Here is a 5,405-nt window from a genome sequence, read left to right on the forward strand (position 1 = left end):
AGGTAAAAATCCCTAGATTAGCTAATTGCCAGTTCCTTACTAATACGCGCCGAGATTCCTACCATAATATCTGACCGGTTACGGATATTTCGATCTTCTGCTAGTTATTCTAATAATGTTTCTTCGAGCTCGATTGGGGCTAAGGTCGATTCCGGGATTACGGACTCAATATTCTCAAAGGCATGCATTCTGACCCCAGGTTCTAGATCGGTGAGACTCGGGGTCGATTGTAACACCCCGAAAAAATTTCAAAGTACTTAAGTGTAAGACCTGGTAAAATTTGCAAAGAAAATAATGTTTCATGGTGCAGGACTAGACTTACGTGTTTGAGGATTATAGAAATTCTTTGCGGCAAGCTTGCGAGCTGCGGCTCAGAATTTTTGGGTTGAACAATGCACGAAAAAGTAAAGGAAATTTTTTGCCGAAAATGTGCATTTATGCGGTCTATTATGCGACCGCATAATCACTCTACGGGCCACATAATATCCGTAGAAGTGAGCAGGTGAGGGCTATTCTGGAAGCAGCTATGCGGTCGACTATGCGACCGCATAACTGTTATGCGGCGCATTATGCGACCGCATAACAGTTATGTGGACCGCAGAGTGACCGCATACACAGGCAGTTCTTTTGGATATTTTGTAACCAAATATGCGACCGATATGCGATCGCATACCTTGTTTCGAAGCTCCATTTTTGGATTTTTAAAACCCGACCCTATTTTGTTAAATACACTCTTTGGGCCATTTTTTAGACATAATCTGATATTTTAGAGTGAGAGAGAGTGCCCTAGAGTGAGAAGGCGTTCTTCCATAATTTTTCTTCAATTCTTGCTCAAGTTTTGGAAGATTAAGAAGGGAAGCTTACTAGGTCTTCATCCTAGAGGTAAGATTCTACATCCTAAACCCTAATTTCGAAATTTTCTGAAAATTGGTAACTAGGAAGATAAATTTATGGGCATGAGAGTTATTTATTTTACATGCATGTGTTATCAAAGGGTGTAGGAAGATTGTTGAGCTAAAAATGGTAAAGATTGGGTTGTGGGATGATGAAGTCCTTCATAAAAAGGACATTGAAACCTTATGCACACCTAGTGTTTGATAAAATGCTCAAGTGAGCTAGAACCATGATCATCTTCCTAATTTTGATTCAATTTGTTATATTTCTAAAATAGATTGAAGTTGCTAAGAATTTCGGAACGTTTTAGAGTGTAAGGAAGCTCAAGTGAGGTATGTTGGCTAAACTCTTCTCTTAGAATTGAATCCCACGATATTCATGTAAATTATGTAAGTCCCGAGTGATTCATTATGAAATTGGCTATTCCGAGTAAGATTGAGTTAAACGATATATGTTCAACAAGCATTACAAATGCTCTATTCATGTTATGCTACCAATTGAGGATGTTTTAAAATATGGGTTGTGCATTAATAATATTTTGACTTTAAGTCAAGTTCAAATGAAGGCTATTATGCCAAATTTTCTGAAATATCTCTATGTGCATTAGACTCTAAATTGCTCGCATGTGTACTACACACTTTGATTTGAGTTGTGTTTTGTTGTTGTTGATGATGAGGATGATATTTGAAATTAATAATGTGAGCATGAAATACTGAATATGGCCAACGTGCCAAGAATGATCTTATAATTATGTCCACTAGTGCCAATGAAATAAAAATATGTGAAAGTATTATGAAATGCGATGAATGATATAAAGAGGTTGATGTCTCAAATAAGACGGCCTAGCCGATCGGATCGTGATCGGACACCATGCCGCACACATGGTGGTGATTGTGCTGGAAATTGTAATTGAAATGATAATTGTAGTTTATGTCCCTAATGGATAGCCTAGCCAATCGGGTCGTGATCGGACTCCGTGTTAAAGACGGTGGTATTGATATTGAGAGAAATTGTGGTTGATGCCTCTAATTAGATGGCCTAGCCGATCGGGTCGTGATCGGACTCCGTGCTGAGAGTACGGTGGTACTGATTTTGTGAATAATGGTATTGTGGACAATAGTATATCAATACTAAAAATCTCCCAATGTGAGATATGGAAATTAATTTGAACATTGTTTTGATCCTAAATTGAGGTTTGATGTTGATTAAGTCTTTCATTGATATTATGATAATCTTATTTGTATTATTTGTCATTCTATTGAGAGGGTGTTTAATTATACATACTAGTACTATTCGACGGTAATAACGTCCCTTTTGCCGGGGGCGCTGCATCTTTAAATGGATGCAGGTGGTTCCACAGTAGGAGATATTGATCATTGATAGCAGTGCACCTTCTTCCCAGCTGACTTGGTGAGCCCCACTTCATTCCGGAGTCATAAATCTTTTATACTTTGTATCTTCTGTTTGAGGTATAGTCGGGGCCTTGTTGTCGGCATTATCATTGTACTCTTCTTTATCTATAGAGGCAACGTAGACATAGTGTGAGTTATATATTAGTGCTGGGGAAAGACAAACTATGTTATGTTGTGGATGTATTACTTGTTCATTTGAGACTTTAAAAATGATGAAACTATTGGAAATGAATTGGTATTGTAGACATGAACACATTTTCGTCTAATTAATGATAATATGTATTTTTTCTATTCATAGATGAGTTTGGGTAGAATGAAATCTAACAGGTTTGCTCGGTCGGGTTCACTCGGTTGAGCGCCAGTCGCGCTACTCGATTTTGGGGCATGACATCGATCTTTAGTCTTTGGTTGTCATGTTCCGATCCTATCCTGCCATGTCGTAGGCGAGCTCAATTTCGACCGTATACACATTTCAATTTAATATTTCACGAAAAGATAAGTAAAATCTTAGCAAAGAATGTGCAAGTGCACGTCATCTTTAAGTTATCTGGAAAAGAGAATGGTAACTCCGTTTAACTTTTTGTAAAATGAGTAAGGATTATTTCAGATTCTTTTATTGTTTATAACATCTATATATATATATATATATATATATATATATATATATATATATATATATATATATAGTCAATATGTCGGCGCAGATGTGGCATAAAACTGAGTCATCGACTCAATTTTGAGACCCGCTTCACAACGTATATTAATTAATTTTGGAGGGGTCCTATATTATTTTATAATTATAGTTGCAATTTAGTATATGTTGATTGCCTACTCATTTAGTGCTTGATGTCTTTTTTTTCCTGAGCTGAAAGTTGATTTGTTATGTTGAACTAAGAGTGGCAAACGGACAGGTCGGATCAGATATGGTTCGGGTTAAAAACGGGTAATGAAAAAATGGATAAATTATCCGATCCGACCCATATAAAATACAGATAAAAACGGGTTAACCGGCAGATAATATGGGTCCATGACTTCTTGAATATGATCACTTTTGGGAGAAGTACTAGTCTTCCAAACTTGAGGAACTCCCAATTTGGGACTTCTGTTCATAAAGACCCCGTTCAACTTGTCCTGAAAAATTATTTACACACCTAAACTTTACGGGTGTCCTAACACCCCACTATTGTTAAAATAATTGTATTTATCTACTCCCTCCTAAGCCCTGGCCAATCGCGTGTCTTAGACAACGGAATTGAGCGCGTTTTTGCTTTTTTTTTTAATCGTTAAAAACACCTAAAAAAAAGAAAGAAATTAAATTTTTAACTTTAATATAACCCCAACCAACGGTAAAATCCATTGTTCCCCAATAGTTTACCAAACTCAATTGAAGAACCCTAATTTCTTCTTCATCTAAATTCTGCCGAAATTGCATCAAATAATTACCCTTTGAAGTTTTGATCTTTGAAAACACAGGTTAATCTTTCTCCTTCTCAAGAACCCTAATTTCTTTCTTTTATTATTGTTATGTCTTTCTCCTAAAATCCAATTTTACTTGGTTAAATATTGTAATGTGGCTGATATTTTTAATTTTTTGGTCGGCAAATTATCTGACTTTGGTATTGTAGTTGTTGCAATATCTTCAAAAGGCTTGAATTTGACAAGGCTTTGCACGAAAGATGAGGAAAATGAGTCAAGTGGAGAAATTTGATGCAACCATGGCTATGTATTGCCTTTGTTAAAAGCTTGGACCCCTCGGAACCTAGGAAGAAGATATTGGGTTTGTCCATACTATGGGTAAATGATAAGACAAATTCTTTCAATAATTGAGTTGTGAAAAATTATCATTGATTAATTTTCTTTTGTTATTCATCTTAGGGTCCACGATCTTGTGATTTTTGGGTTTGGAAGGATTCTGAAATTGATCCTAGGTCCAAATTTGTTATTCCAAATTTGCTTGACAAAATGGGTAAACTTGAGATTGCATTAGAAGGCTTTGAAAATCTTGCCAAGCCGAGAGAAACTTTAAAGGTTGAAAACACCATAGAAGGGAAGAAGATGAAGAAGATTGAGGCGTAATTGGTGAAATTGCAAGTTGATATGTAGAAGATGAGAGAGAAGGAAAAGAAGTGGAAGAGCAAATTGGCTACGTACAAGGCTAGAAAAAATGTACTTTGGTTCATTATATTGGGGATGTGTATTATACTTGTTGCTTATAGGTATCCAGGAATGTCATTGAAAGAAGATGCAATGAAGTTTCCATTTTGAATCTAATTTTGTCATCTCAATATGTATGTAGTTGTTGCTTGTAGGTATTATTTTGTATGTTTGTAATGGACCGTTCATTTGAATGTAATGAACCTTTCAATGGAATGTAATCAAGTGTTGTTTCTTTGTATTCCCAGAATTTGGCAATCAATCAAGCGTGTATCTTCATACATCTATTTTTAGTGTTTAATATCAACAATAGATACACAAAAGACTTAATATGGCAGCTATATAAACTGTATTAAAACACATATTTGGTCTCTTTGACCTAAAAGAAATAGACCTAATAAACAGTTACAAAATGAGATAACAAAACATCTATTTGTTCTCATTGTAGCAGCAACAAAACAGATACCATAAGATAATAAAATGCGAAATGTAGTCTATAGCTGCCTAAATATCCTTATCATAATACTGAATTGCAGTCTATAGCTACCTAAAATTTTATCATAATGCAGTCTATTGCAATACAGTCATCCACAAAATAATATCTTGATCAATTGAGTGATTTTGCAGTGGTGCTTTCCTGGCTCAACTTAGCAGCCCTAGACCTTGTTTGAATGAGTTTCTTGCTTCTCAATTGTTGAAGCTGCCTTGATGTCATAGCTTCTTTGCCTTTCCATTTAACACCTCGTGTTGGTTGATGGCCTAGATCTTCAGTTACTTCTATTGAAGACCTCACATTCTTAAAGTTTGTAGAGGATATTCCAGACTGCCAAAATCCAACAGAAAATCAGACAATGAATTCACCTAAATATGAGAGGTTGTGTTAGAACTTACATTTTGAATTTTAAAGCCACTTTGAGTGTGTAAAACTCCCATCTCAACCATCCT

At 35.7% G+C, this 5,405-nt stretch overlaps 1 long non-coding RNA gene across 1 annotated transcript; it reads left to right on the forward strand.

Annotated features, from left to right (window-relative positions):
- The first annotated feature begins 3,645 nt into the window (after window positions 1-3,645).
- Window positions 3,646-4,701, forward strand: LOC104110173 (uncharacterized). The gene is made up of 3 exons (XR_689392.2): window positions 3,646-3,779; window positions 3,932-4,100; window positions 4,182-4,701. It is a non-coding gene; the product is annotated as an uncharacterized lncRNA (long non-coding RNA).
- Window positions 4,702-5,405: the final 704 nt, after the last annotated feature.

The sequence above is a fragment of the Nicotiana tomentosiformis genome, chromosome 11, assembly GCF_000390325.3.
Source record: "Nicotiana tomentosiformis chromosome 11, ASM39032v3, whole genome shotgun sequence".
Classification (NCBI taxonomy): Eukaryota; Viridiplantae; Streptophyta; class Magnoliopsida; order Solanales; family Solanaceae; genus Nicotiana; species Nicotiana tomentosiformis.